Source organism: Heterodontus francisci, chromosome 34 (assembly GCF_036365525.1).
Source record: "Heterodontus francisci isolate sHetFra1 chromosome 34, sHetFra1.hap1, whole genome shotgun sequence".
In the NCBI taxonomy this organism is placed as follows: Eukaryota; Metazoa; Chordata; class Chondrichthyes; order Heterodontiformes; family Heterodontidae; genus Heterodontus; species Heterodontus francisci.
The window spans coordinates 35090900-35105711 of NC_090404.1; the positions used below are offsets into that span (position 1 = coordinate 35090900).

Genomic DNA, 14812 nt, shown 5'->3' on the forward strand with positions numbered 1-14812 from the left:
AAGGGTTTATCCAGTAATCAATGATAATTTCTGCCACCTTCAGTGAGCTGAGTTGAAAAAAAGACCAGATTTGCCTGAGATAATGAAGTCCAGAATACAGCACGGGCTGTCACGGATTGAACTCTCAGCCTCTGACAACAACCCATGGCCTGTGGATGATAAGTGCAATGACAACACAACAGCATCATGTATCCAAACAAGGCACTGACAGCACCCTGGGCTGAAGCCTTGGCCTGTATGGGAATTAAACCCATGATCATTGTGTTATTACCGCAGTGCTCTACCCACCTGAGCTACCAGGTCTTGCTGTATAATTGTGATGTTAATGTTAATGTTTCAGGTCTGTGACCTTTCATCAGAACTCTGTTTCTCTCTCAGCAGATGCTGAGTATTTCCAGCAGTTACTGTTTTGATTTCCAACATGTACAGAATGTTGCTTTTATTTCTATTTTCAAATGTCTTTGAGAAAGTCGATCTATCCAGAAACCCTGGATTACCAACTCAACAATGCAACCACTTGGCCTGCAGTTTGAATGAATTGTGCTTGGAAATTCATCTCACTTCCATCTTCCAAAGCAAAGACCTCGATTGATAGGATAATCCTGAAGAAAATAAATGTCAAAGAAATCAGCTTTTGTTTAAACACATTGTTGTAGATTTTTCTCTTTCCCACCTGAGTGTTTAGCATCACCTGGCTGGAGTTCAGAAAGGACAATCTGGGGGAGGATCGTACAGCAGGAACAGAACTTCAGCCTGAACACAGTCCTTCAGGATCACACTGAGAGGGACAAACAGCACTTTGGTCTTTCTTGTCTCTCTTCACTGACAGCAAAGTCACCTTGTGGGTTGATCCTGAGGCCTGTAAGAAATGTGTTCCAGCCGCTCTCTTCTATGTTCAGAGCTCCTGGGCACGAAACAGAAGGCTCCTTTACAACTATATGTAGAGTCAAGAAGAACAACAGTGAATGCTGGAAACGTGCTGTCAAATCAGAGATTGGTGTAAAACTGGGTTTTGTTCTTGACTGAAAGTGAAACGGCAGGTTTAAGTTTCCAGTCTGAAAATCAAGATTGTATTACTCTGTGGAGATTGAATGTGTTTGTGTGACAGTCCTGAGACTACAATTTTAACACTGGTGTTACTTAATTTCAAACAAACCTTTTGAAACTAAATAAATTCAAGTCTGCATCAGTAGCAGAAGGAGGAGTTCACTTCTGGTACAATTATACAACAGATATTTAATCTCCAGATAAAGAAGGACCTGCAGCGTGTTGCCAGGAATTACATATTTTATTGAAGTATGAGTGTTAGACACCAGGATAACTAGAAATACACAGAACATCCACAGGGGTGCTATCACTTCAGTTACTCTGGGATCACTCCCACTGTGGAACTCCACCACTGCCTCTGCTGAAGGTTGTAGGCTGAGGGAGTGGAGCCTCCAGGAGTGGACTGTGAGAAAGCTGGGTTTCAGTATCCTTTCAAATATAAGGTGAGGTACCAGAGGAATCCTTACTAAGGATCTGTCTGGGGTTTTACTTGCCCATGTCAGTCTATGGGTGAATGATGCCTGACTCCCCGAACTGTTTTACATTGAACCCAATTTGGAACAAGCTGAATTCTGTTTCCAGGAGAATCGGGACGAATTTCACCCACAATTGAGGAAGACAAAAACAGCCATTAGAGAAGCTGAGAGATATTTGGAAAAGAATATGGTGCACAATGGTGGTAATAGTGGCAAAAGCTTTTCCAGCTACATCAGGAGTGAGAAGTTGGATACAGATGGTTTCGAGCCACTGAGACACAGTTCAGGACAGATTGAAACAGATTACCAGGCTATGACAGAACTGTTAAATGACTGTTTCACATCAGTCTGCACTCCTGTGGATGATGCTCAGATTCCAGCTGTGGGATGTGCTGTCAACAATAACATCATAAATATTAAATTAGAAAGGGATTGTCATCCTGAATAAAATAGGAAATCTCAAACCTGATGGTTTTCCAGGTCCAGATGATATCTACCCAAGGGTATTGAAAGAGATGGGATGGGTGATCTGTGAGCCCCTTGTCTGTATCTTCAACAGCTTAGTAGAGTCAGGGATTATTCTCTAAGATTGGAAGGTAGCTCACGTAGTTCCCATTTTCCAAATCAGAGACAAATCAGAGCCAGGGAACTACAGACCCATCAGTGTGAGCTCGATCACAGGGATGTTTGCAGGGATCCGAAGAGACGCTGTTTCTGATCACTGGGGAAGAGGAGTCATTAGAGATACTCAACACAGCTTCGGAAAAGAAGATCATTTCTTACAAACGTGTTTGTGTTTTGTGAAGAAGTTGCTGTGTTGGTGGGTGAGGGGAATCTGTTTACATTGTCTATCTCAGGGTGTAATCCAACAACATAGAGGTTGTGGGGCTGAAGGACGTGAGCTGTGGTCTAACTAGTGTTTTGTTCCAACATAACCACTCTCCCATTTTCCATTGACTTCAATGTGATGGAAACTGGCAGTTTGAACCTGTCAGCATTTGAACGATATTTGCAAATGATATGGGGATCTCTCGCAGTTGGGATCTTTCTTTATTCTGTCCCCTCGAGGTGTTAGAGAACAAACATTCTCCTGTACTCAAGGAGCTGCAGTGTTATGGTGATGGTGGCATAGTGGTAATGTAATGGGATTTCAGCCTGGGGGCATGGGTTTAAACCATGGCAGCTGGTGGAATTTAATTTGAATTAATTAAAACTTCAATTAACTGAAAAATCTGGAATCAAAAGCAACTCTTAGTTATGATGTTATAAAACTGTCATTGATTATTATAAAAACCCATTTGGTTCACCAATGTTCCTTCGGAATGAAATAATGCTGTCCTTACTTGACCTGGTCTACATGTCTCCAGACTCACAGCACTGCTTGGTGTAGCGTCTTGAAGAGTTTAAGCTTAATAAGCAGTGATTATTTGTAATAATTCTTTCCAGATATCATTAAAGTAACTATACTATGTGTAAGCTGAGATAAACATGGTCTGAGGCTGAGAAGCAAAGCCTGATGCTGAGCCACGGCTGTGTTAAAAACTGGCAGGACAGCAAGAAAGAAACCTTGAGTTAAATGTGAAAAGAATGTCCTGGTATGTTTGAAACTAACAGATAGTGAAAGACAGAATATTCATTAAATTACAATAAAAACAGAAGATTAAAGCTTCTAAGATCTGTTATCACTCGATTAAAAGACATTGCTGGACCTCATGTAACAACTGTATGAATTTCGAGATAAGGAATAACAAAGGTGCAAGAAAATGGAACCAAGAGATACCAGAAAATTCAGCATAAATGTAATCTTCAAGTTTTTTAAAAATGATGATTAAACAGAATGAGTGAGATAGTCCAGGATCTGGTCAGCTGCCACAGAGGCTCAAAGGCAAAAAAGGGTATAAAAGAACAGCTATTGAATATGAGAAGCAGAACGAGAAACCCAGAGGAAGAAAGAAGAGAATCTTCAGAGAACAGAACCCAGCAAGAGAAAGAGAGACCGGACCACAGTTACTTGGAGGGCTACCGCCGAGGTTCTGAGTATCAGCCTGTGATTATTGTCTTTGTTAAGTGTTACTTCTCTGCACTGACTGGAAACTGCTGAATAAATCTACAACACTGATAACCAATATATATCTGTACCCATAGTGATTTGTTATAGTCACGAACAAGTCGCCCTTGTTGGCTTAAATTGAATCCTGAAAGTAGCAGGAAAGCCACAATTGGCACCCCAGAAATGGGACTCTGACTGACAATTGAAACCAGTTTTTGTTGAGTATAAGGCAGCAGACACCAGGGTTTTCATCTTCACATTTTTTTAAACAGCGAGACACGATCTACTCAGTACACCAAGATGCCTGAAGGAGATCTTTGGACAAAGAAGCTGAATGCATCGCATTTGCAATTTATGGATCAGAACCTCAGATTCTTGGTGGACACAAAAGATCAATGAACGACAATGACTCATATAAAACATATGAGGGGGATCTCCCGGTTTGGATAAGAAATAGTAAAAGAGATAGTGTAACCACATAATAGTTTGTGGTCTTCTCCCAGGAAGAGTTTCCATGTGAGAAATAAAAGAGGGATATGGAGTGGGTTTTCGGTGCAAGGTAAAGGAGGCCCGAGCGTGTGGAAATTTCTGGGAAAGAATAAAGGGACTTGGGAGCAGATAAAAGAATCAAACCAAGGCCCAGTGGTTTCAGAGAGTGAAGGATACATCCAATGTGTTGGCCATGATGGTGGAAGAGACACAAAGGGCAGTGCTCTTGTATTGGGTCTAATGTATGGTCCAATAACAGAAATTGGACAACGAACCTTTTTAGTAACTTTGAAGCAATGGGGAGAATATAACTACCCTAACATTGATGGGGGGAAGGCGGGTAGGGGAGGTGGAATAGCTAGAGTCAGGATAAGATTCAAGGATACAATAACTGCATGCACAAGACCAACGGGTAGCTCAACAGTGTAATGCTCACACTGTATGAGAAGGAGGATAGTTCAGATGTTTGGGGTCAGGGCCAAGAGAGGAAATGTCCTCAATTAGAAGCAGGACCTGGAAATGGCCTTGTAATTATCCCCACCCACAAAGCAGTATATCACTAGGTAATACCAGAAGTGGTCCCTGTCATTTTAAACTTAACTGATTTAGTATTGCCCAAATGGTGTCCCAATAAAACAATACAGTTAACTCAAGGGATGAGACAGCGGTTTTTGACGGGGATTGGGAAAAGACTACCTTGTCCCAAGTGTAGAGGATGTACAGAATGCATTCCTCCATGAGAACACTACTAGAAATGAAATGAATCAAACAAGAAGTAGGCGAAAGAGAGGCTTGATAAATGCTGGATTTACTGGTTTAATACAGTCACCTCAATGATTAACTCTATGGATTTGGCAGTTTCACAGATACAGTTATGGACAGGAGAAATTGATAAATATACTCAGTGAAGAAAATAGCATAGAACATGAAGAGCTGGGAGAGGATCAGACAATGGGCGTGCACTTACGAGACATTATACACGAGACAGAAAATCATGTGAGAAAGATTAATAACATTACCCGAGAGGACAGAAAGGCCGCTGACCAAGCAACTCATAATGATGTATGTGTCATATATGGGAATTGGTTGGTAGAACGGTTCAGAGACAACCGAGAAGTTATTAATGAAGGACATCTTCCCACTTGGGTAACAAATAGACATTTATCAGGATGATCCTGTTATCAGGACGATGCAGAATTCTGTAAAATTAGGAGTCTGATTGAGGTTCACCTGGTCAAGCACAAATGCCACAAGGTGGGGAACCAGAAGCTATTGGGACTAGTAGTACACATGCCCAGTCTTCTGAATGGAACCATGTCTAATCCTCTGTTTAGAACAGAAAACATAGGGGTTATGAGGGAAAGTGTCATTAATCGATTCCTGACATCACTCCAATAGTTGATCAGGTTAGAAGAACTAACTTGGATAGAACGAAACCTACAGGGATACAGAACAAGCATGGATATCCTCATTTGCCCATATGATTTATATGATCATTGAAGAGCCACATGTGCTTTTAATTGGAATGGGAAGGGGATGAACTGCACTGTGGAAGTTCCAGGTTCATCAGATGTGAGAACTAGAACGGCCTATGTACGAGAAGGGAAGTCCTGTTTTATCACCTGAGAAGACTATTACCATCACAGGAACTTAAATGTTCAAATTGGGACCGACTGTATTACACCGATCAAAACCACAGTCCGAGGGGGAAAACCTTCCTCACCATTGAGATGCCTGACCAACAGGTCTCACAAGTAAAAGATGGCTTGAACATAAACCCAGGGGTTTATGTCACGAAATTTGGGTACCACATCCCTGAACTACCAATAACCTCAACAACATTAATAAGTCAAGTGAACACCTCCCAATGCCGTTATTACACAGTGCAGCAAGGAAATAAAACTATAGCTAAAGAAATTCCAGGGGTAGGGGATTTATCACATTGGTGGGAAACAGGGTTAAACATGGAAATTCCCCTCTGGATTAGAATAATTTCACATGAATTGATTAGATTTAGATTTTTAGATTTAGATATACAGCACTGAAACAGGCCCGTCAGCCCACCAAGTCTGTGCTGACCATTAACCACCCATTTATACTAATCCTACACTAATCCCATATTCCTACCACATCCTCACCTGTCCCTATATTCCCCTACCTACACTAGGGGCAATTTATAATGGCCAATTTACCTATCAACCTGCAAGTCTTTTTGGCTGTGGAAGGAAACCAGAGCACCCGGAGGAAACCCACGCAGACACAGGGAGAACATGCAAACTCCACACAGGCAGTACTCAGAATTGAACCCTGGTCACTGGAGCTGAGGCTGTGGTGCTAACCACTGCACCATTGTGCCGCCCCTGGAATATAACCCAGTTATTGGTCCTTATATGCTTACTGCTCCACACTTGCTACTTGAAGCACCTGGTGTGCCAAACAAGATCACAATTAAACATGATCACAGAACAAATATGTAAGTTCAGAGTATACAAGAATTTAATTTGAGGGGTCGGCATAAATGCCTTGCCCTCGAGGTGGGGATATTGTAAGATAATTCACTGCTTGGTGTATTGTTTCTAACCCACTAAGATCACCCAGATAGGGAATGATATCATGTTCCCTGTACCTACTTAAAACATCACTGAAATCAGAGTCGACTTTGGAATGCAGGAGGAAGCATTAAAGACAATAATTCAGTGGAGATACCCCCTCTATCCTTAGATTTATAATCTATAATTAAAATATTGCAACATCCCAAAAGCACTGGTTTAAGATGTGACAAGAACATGAACATTGAGAGAGAGGAATTGGAAATTTGGGAAATAGATATAGGTGGGAAACAGTTGTGAATACAAGTCAACATCCCTGGCTCAGAACTATTTCTATTCTGTTCACTTTGATACAAACGATGGTCACAATTGTAATAATAGCCATCCTCTGTTACTTGAGAAATCTTACCTCAAGACAGCTGAAGAACACTGAATTGAGCTGGAACCCAGCTCTTATGTCTAAAAGAAAGTAACAGTCAATGAAAAGTAGTGAGGGGTCAATATATTGTCATATATTTCACCCTCAAACTGGGGAGTTGTAAGTAGGTTGGGTAGCTAGATTTTTAGCTTAACTTGACTATTTTCACACTGTATCCTCTGTAATAACTAACAATATCAAGGAAATCATCTTAATACTAACATATGAACAAAGAAGTTAATTTTGTGTCTTGTATCAGCAACTACATGTATATATTAAGCAGCAACCCATCAAGAAACAATGATTACAAAGCAATGGACCTTGACTGAGTTATAATTAATGAATTAAGAATCATGTTAGAAAGAATGGGCTTTAATTTAAAAGTATTAAGTTTAAAAACTAAGTCTGAAGCTTGTAAGAAATTCAGTATCAGTAGGACTTTGTAACTCACTGTAACACAGTCAGCAGAAAAAGTGTTGTGACCCAATAACATTCATTAACTTTGCTAAAAAAGAATCAATTTCTGTACAAATTCATACCGTCCAAGGAGATAACAACCGTAATGAATAGAACTCTTCATAGGTTTTTATCGCAATTATTGTCAACATGTTTTATCGATTAAGCCTCAATTAGAGTAGGGTAGTCACTGACTTCGCAGGACCTGGACCAACCATCGGGCAAACGAGAAAGGTGGTCTGATGGCCAAAAAGGGTATAAAAGAACAGCTATTGAACATGAGAAGCAATACAGAAAGTCCAGGGCAAGGAAGAAGAGTATCTTCAGTCAACAGAACACAGCAAGAGAGAGACTGCGTCACAGTCACTCAGAGGGCAACCACCGAGGATCTGAGGAACAGAAAGCCACTATTGTCGTTGTTAAGTATTACTTCTTTACACTGAATATAAATTACTTAATAAATCTGCTACACTTAAACCCAACATATACCAGCACCCATAGTAGTTTGTTGTGGTCAGGGACAAGTCACCCTTGTTGGATTAAATGGAATCCTGAAAGAAGCAGGAAAGTACACTTTCTTGACAAATCACCAAGATACCAGACTACAAGTCATGGCCAAAACATCATTTATTGGTTACAAATCACAACTTAGTTAAATCTGGGCACACAGACACTTTATAGACATGTATAAATACATATAAATGTAATCAGCAGTTGAGCACTAATAGGGAGAGTATTTCACAAAAATAAGTAACAAATACCGGGGTGAGAGTGGCAAAAGATCAAAAGGTCTGAAAATTAGTGGCTGAAGACTAAAAATGACTGATTTTTTTTTTACAATGATTCATGTAATTATAACACTGTTATTCAAGCAAACTAGTTGTGTAATGGTAATTTTGTACAATTTTGCATATGTAATGAATAAAATTGCACTGTACTCAGAATACAATTTCATGAGACTTCCCTGACAGCTGATAATTGGTTTTACAGAGCTTCATGTTCTCAATGTCCTGCTTCTGCCTATTTATAGCTTGTTCATGTAAAAGGTGTTCTGTGAAGATGTGTCAATTTTAATGGAAAGCCTTTCCTTGGGCCTTGCCGCCTGCGCCTAACTGAGGCAGGTTTTGTCGAGGTGGCCTGCCCCACCACACATGAAAGTCAAGTCAAGAAGGCTGAGAAGTCCAGTTCTCCATGAAACTACATTTTCACAAGATCAGTTTGAGTCAGCAGACCGCCTGTATGATTCAGAGACTGAAGAACATCATCGTCAATGTGTGTGTAAATATTTTTAAAAGTCATTTCACTCCATTATTTACATAGTTGTCTTTTATGTGTCTCCATTTTAGGAAAGGGGATGTTGTGATATGGTTTTTACAGTTTAAATGCTATTCACCATCAGAGGAAGTGATGTCACAACAACACGTGATCAGTTCACTGGAGTTGAACGTGACACCTGGTCACATGAGTGAGACAAGCTCTCCTGTAAATGTGTTACTATACCAATAAAGAACTCACAGTTTATGACAACTCAACTGAAGATTGTTTGGTTCCTTATTGCTATATAAAAGCAATAAACACAGCAAGACCACCAGGGAATTGACTGCACTGCCCGGCAAGTTAACTGACATGCGCTGCTATTCCTGTTCCTTCACTTCAGTCTACTTTCACCACAGAGATGTTTCTCATACAAAATGGAGTGTTTAGTTTGAACAGAAATGATTTATCCAGGTAATGACAGCACTGAGTGATGAAGGCATAAGCATTAAATGGACAGTAACATGAAACAGAACCACAAGCTGCGGATGTACAAGTTTCAATTTCCAAAACGCAACAACAGAATCAATGCGGCTCCTGTGAAATGTGCAAGGAAACACATGGGCTGTCATATATCAGCAGAAACAACTGACACACATCAAATCCTGTTAGTTTCATGTGGCATCTCCTTCTGCTTCTATCACTGCTTTTCCTCCAGCTCCCTCTGCTCCTCCAGCTTGCAGGTGAATGAGCTGCTTGATGCAAACAGACCAAATTTGTGAAAGCCAGCTTGACCTGGAAAGCAGGGAGTGGGAATGAAAGATGCAGGACATTGAGAAACGATGGGTTTCACAGATAACAGGATAAATAAGCACCAGGATCTCATCTTCCTGCTTCTTCCAGATACTGAACGCATGAATATACAAGAGTTGTTCCCAATCGCAATTAGACACTGTCACCCTCTTCCAATCTTTTACAAGTTGCTTAGCTTTGAAACTGCATATTTCTGACAGGCTTTCAATGTGAAGAAAGTGGAGCTACAAGAAAGTAATGTTGTTCAGCAGATGTAGTGCAAGAAGATACCGAATAGGCCAATGATAACAGTGAATGTTTGATGAGTTGAGCTGCAGTAAAGGGTTGGCACCATTTAAAATGTCATTCAGCAGGTTCCAGATCTGGTGATTGAAATGACAAGAAAACTTCTCACTGAATTTCCTCATTGTCATGAGATCAAAAGGAAAGGGCACAAGGCAAGAAAGTATATTTGGCTGTAATGGGTTGTGAGATGGCAGAACTTGTGCAATTGGAGTTTACCAAGAACAAAACCATTTTAAGCTTCTCGGCCTTTTGGCTAAGATCAAGTAGTATCTGTTCTTATCAGTGCTTATTTGATTGAGAAGAGACCATGATCATTGCCTTTTGATCCTGGGGAAGCTTTGAGTAAAATGGCTATAACCAATTTTCGAGCTTCGGGCCAGGGAGTGCGCAACACCGTTCGGGTGGTCGTGAAGGACAAGGAAGGAGATGCACCAGTCGATCGCACCTTCTTCATCAAGAAAATTCTCTTCGATTGCTGCGGATTTCAAGCGACGGACGTCTTCTGCCTGCAGGATTTCCCCAGCAGTGGATACTTCGACGTGACGTTCCGGAACGTGGCGGGATGCATCAAGTTCCTGAAGGCGTTCAAGGAGAAAGGGGACCGGGCGCCGCTGTCGATCCTCACAGCGGAGCCGCTCTTCACGCTTCCGTCACAACGGGACCGGGTGGTGACGATTCACCTCTACAACCCCCATGTTCCGGTGGTGGATGTACTCACCTTTCTCGCCAGGTACGTCGAGGTGGCCGGCAGCAGCACTGATGTCAAGGACCCCTTTGGGATCTGGACCAGCAAGCGGCAGGTCAAGGTGACCTTGTAGGTAGATCCCAGTGGAGCCATCATCCACCCTCCCTCCAGCTTCACTATCGGGGGAAGTCGAGGCTTCTTGGTCTACGCTGGGCAGCCCAGAGTTTGCCGCACCTGTGGCAAATCTGGTCACATGGCAGCCAACTGCAGCACGGTTGTTTGCAAGAACTGCAAGGAGGAAGGCCATCAGACCAAGGACTGTAAGCAGACTAAGTGTTGCAACTTGTGCGGTGCGGCAGGCCATCTCTGCAAGACTTGTCCCAAACGTTGCCTCAGCTATGCTCAGGCGGCAAGGTCCAAGGATAGGCCGGGAGAAGGTTCGACAAAGGCGTCCGCTGTTCGAAAGGAGACCAGCAACCTTCTCCGCAGTGAGGAACTTCAACCTGAGAAGGAAGGGGAGGCAGCTGAAACCAACGACCCAGCACCTACCCAGCGCCCGGAAACCCCTCCTCCACAGACAGAATCAATGGAGGAGGAGGCAGCAGATGGACAAACAGGTCAGTGGCAAGTGGTCCAGAGGAAAACCACAAAGAAAAAACATCCCAAAGCCACCACCCAAACCAGTGGCAAGAGGAGGCTCTCTTCTGAATCAGACTGCAACAACTCCTCTTCACTGGACGGGGAAATGCTGGAACGACAGCCCCTTCAAAAGAGGCGGCGGAACTCTGAGATGGATGATAAAGCATCCCAGCCCCCGGGCACTGGAAGGTGTGATGGGCCCGGCGTGCCCCAACCCCAATGCCCCACACGTAACGAAGTGGCCAACGCTTCTCAGCTCTGCGACACCGGGAGCAAAGACACGTCTGGCGCACCTGAGCTCCGGGAGACCGGGAGCTGTGATGTTTTCGAGGAGGAACAGATGGAAGCAGCTGAGGACAACCCAATGCTCTCTGCCTACAAGACCCCCCCGATGTCACCCGAGCGGCACAACCTCTGCATGAAAAATCAGGAGGAGTTTCTGAGCCCAACCAACGTGAAACTGCTTGCGCACACGATGGGTATGCAGGAACATCCCGAAGGACTGGGACTAACGAGGTCAAATGGTATGGGAAGCAACAACTAATTTTTAGTAAAAAATGGGTGTAAGAATTGCTTCCATTAATGTGCGTAGCATTAAATCTACTACGCGATGTGTTTCAACCTTGGATTACCTTGCCAAGGTCAAAGCTGACCTACTGTTTCTGCAGGAGTGTGGAATACCACACCTCAGCACCTACAGGCAGTGGTCGCGATGGTGGTCCCATGGGCCATCGATCTGGTCGGGGGGTAATGACTGCCATTCCTCCGGCCTGGGTATTCTGCTGCGGGGAGGTAACTTCACCATCTCCGAAGTTAAGGAGGTGGTGGGCGGCCGCCTCCTCGTAGCAGACGTGATGTACAACAACGCTCCGCTCCGGTTGATCAACGTGTACGCCCCGGTACAACGCAGCGAGCGGCTGACCGTCTTCCAGCAGCTCCCACTGCTGCTGGCGACGTCCAGGCCGGTCATCCTAGGCGGTGACTTCAACTGCATCATCGATGCGGCTGGACGATCCGGCAGTGACGACAGCAAACGGGATGCTACGTCCAGATTCCTAATAGAAACAGTTAAGGATGCCAAACTGCACGACGTCTTCAGCAAACCTGCAGACGGAGCGCAGCGCAGATACACATGGTCAAGATCGGACGGGTCTGCCCGTTTCAGGATTGACTTCCTGTTTGTGTCCCGTGCTGTCACGGTCGGATCCACCGACATCAAGCCGGTGTTCTTCTCCGACCACTGCCTCTTACTGGCCGACTGTCACTTACAGGATGACCAGCGGGTTGGCAGAGGGACGTGGAAGCTCAATGCGACACTGCTGACCCCAGAGAACGTTGAGGAACTCAAAAGGGATTACAAAGGTTGGAGGACCGTGAAACCCCTCTTTGAGTCTCCAGTTCACTGGTGGGAAGCGATTAAGGAGAACATCAAGAGGTTCTTCATCCACAAAGGTGTTCAGAAGGCGAGAGAGAGACAGAGGGAACGGTCCCGACTCCAGAAAATTATGCAAAATCTACTCCGGTTGCAGTCAATGGGGGTCGAGGTCAAGGAGGACCTCCAAGAGGTGAAGAGCCAGCAGGCCTCGCTCTTTGCCAAGGAGGCCTCCAAGATCATCTTCCGGTCCAGAGTCCGCTCCATCGAGCAGGATGAGACGTGCTCGCGTTACTTCTTCCAAAAGGTACACAGAGAGAGCTCTGTTATCAGCAGCCTGAAGGAAGAAGATGGCTCGGTAATGTCTTCGCAGCCCGGCATACTCAGGATCAGCAAATCCTTTTATGCTGGGCTGTATGACGCGAAGCCCACAGACAGCAGAGCCTCCCAGTCCTTCCTGTCATCTATCACAGAGGTCTTAGATGACAGCAGGAGGGAGGGACTGGACAAGCCGCTAACTCTGGATGAGCTGACAAAGGCCGTCGAGTCTTTCGAGACGGGTAAAACTCCCGGGAGCGACGGCTTACCGGTTGAGTTGTACTCGGCCCTGTGGGACTGGGTCGGCCTGGACCTGCTGGAAGTATACGAGAGTGTGCTCCTGGCCGGCAGCATGTCAGAATCCATGAGAAAAGGCATCATCACCCTCATTTACAAGCAGAAGGGGGAGAGGGCAGAAATCAGAAATTGGCGGCCCATCTCACTGCTTAATGTTGATTACAAGATTCTGTCCAAAGTCATAGCCAGTCGAGTCAAGTCTGCTCTGGAGTTGGTGATTCACCCCGATCAGACCTGTACTGTACCCGGCAGGAAGATCTCTGATAGTCTCGCGCTACTCAGGGATACGATCGCCTACGTACGGGACAGGAGGGTGGACACCTGCCTCATCAGCCTGGACCAGGAGAAGGCTTTTGACAGGATATCGCACACCTACATGATGGACGTGCTTTCCAAAATGGGGTTTGGGGAGGGAATCTGCAATTGGATCCAACTGCCCTACACAAACATCAGTAGCGCAGTGTCAATCAACGGGTGGGAATCTGAAAGTTTCCCGATCAAATCTGGAGTCAGACAGGGCTGTCCTCTGTTCCCGGTCTTGTTTGTTTGCTGTATTGAACCCTTTGCTGAGTCTATTAGGAAGGATGCGAGCATAAGAGGGGTGACAATCCCAGGCAGCGGAGGCACTCAGGTCAAAACCTCCCTGTACATGGATGACGTCGCCGTTTTCTGCTCGGATCCGCTGTCCGTGCGCACACCGATGAGCATCTGTGACCGGTTCGAACTGGCCTCGGGAGCCAAAGTTAACCACGGCAAAAGCGAGGCCATGTTCTTTGGCAACTGGGCTGACCGATCCTTTGTCCCCTTCACCGTCAGGTCAGATTACCTGAAGGTGCTGGGGATATGGTTCGGAAGGGCCGGGGCGTGCACCAAAACATGGGAGGAGCGAGTAGCCAAGGTACGACAAAAGTTGGGCATGTAGGGGCAGCGATCTCTCTCCATTGTGGGTAAGAACCTGGTCATCAGGTGCGAGGCGCTCACGTTATTGCTCTACGTGGCGCAGGTCTGGCCCATACCCCATTCCTGCGCCGTGGCAGTCACCCGAGCCATTTTCCGCTTCGTCTGGGGATCTAAAATGGACCGGGTCCGGAGGGACACGATGTTCAAATCTCTGGACAAGGGCGGTAAAAATGTACCCAACGTGGCCCTCATCCTGATGACCACCTTCGTGTGCGGCTGCATCAAGCTGTGTGTAGATCCCCAGTACGCAAATTCCAAGTGTCACTACGTGCTGAGGTTCTATCTGTCCCCGGTGTTGCGAAGGATGGGCCTGGTCACATTGCCGCGGAACGCTCCGTGCAGTTGGGCGGTGCCGTACCACCAATCCTTCGTGGAGCAGTTTCTGCGGGAAAACACCTTTGACCACCGGTCCATCAGGCAGTGGTCTGCACGGAATGTCCTCAAGGCCCTACGGGAAAAGGAAACGGTGGATCCTCTCGGATGGTTCCCCGAGCAGACCGTCAAAGTCATTTGGCGGAATGCCTCATCACCAGAACTTTCAAACAAGCACCAAGACGTAGCTTGGCTGGTGGTGAGAAGGGCCCTCCCCGTCAGATCCTTCATGCACACCCGAAGTCTCGCCCCCTCCGCACAGTGCCCCCGCATTGGCTGTGGTGGGGAAGAGACGGTCGCCCACCTCCTCCTGGAATGTGCCTTTGCAAAGC

At 45.2% G+C, this 14812-nt stretch overlaps 2 pseudogenes; one reads left to right on the forward strand and one right to left on the reverse strand.

Annotated features, from left to right (window-relative positions):
- LOC137348818 (zinc finger protein 208-like) overlaps window positions 1-14812 on the reverse strand; it is a 104738-nt pseudogene that overhangs the window by 52710 nt on the left and 37216 nt on the right.
- On the forward strand, window positions 10071-10177 carry LOC137349452 (U2 spliceosomal RNA; annotated as a pseudogene).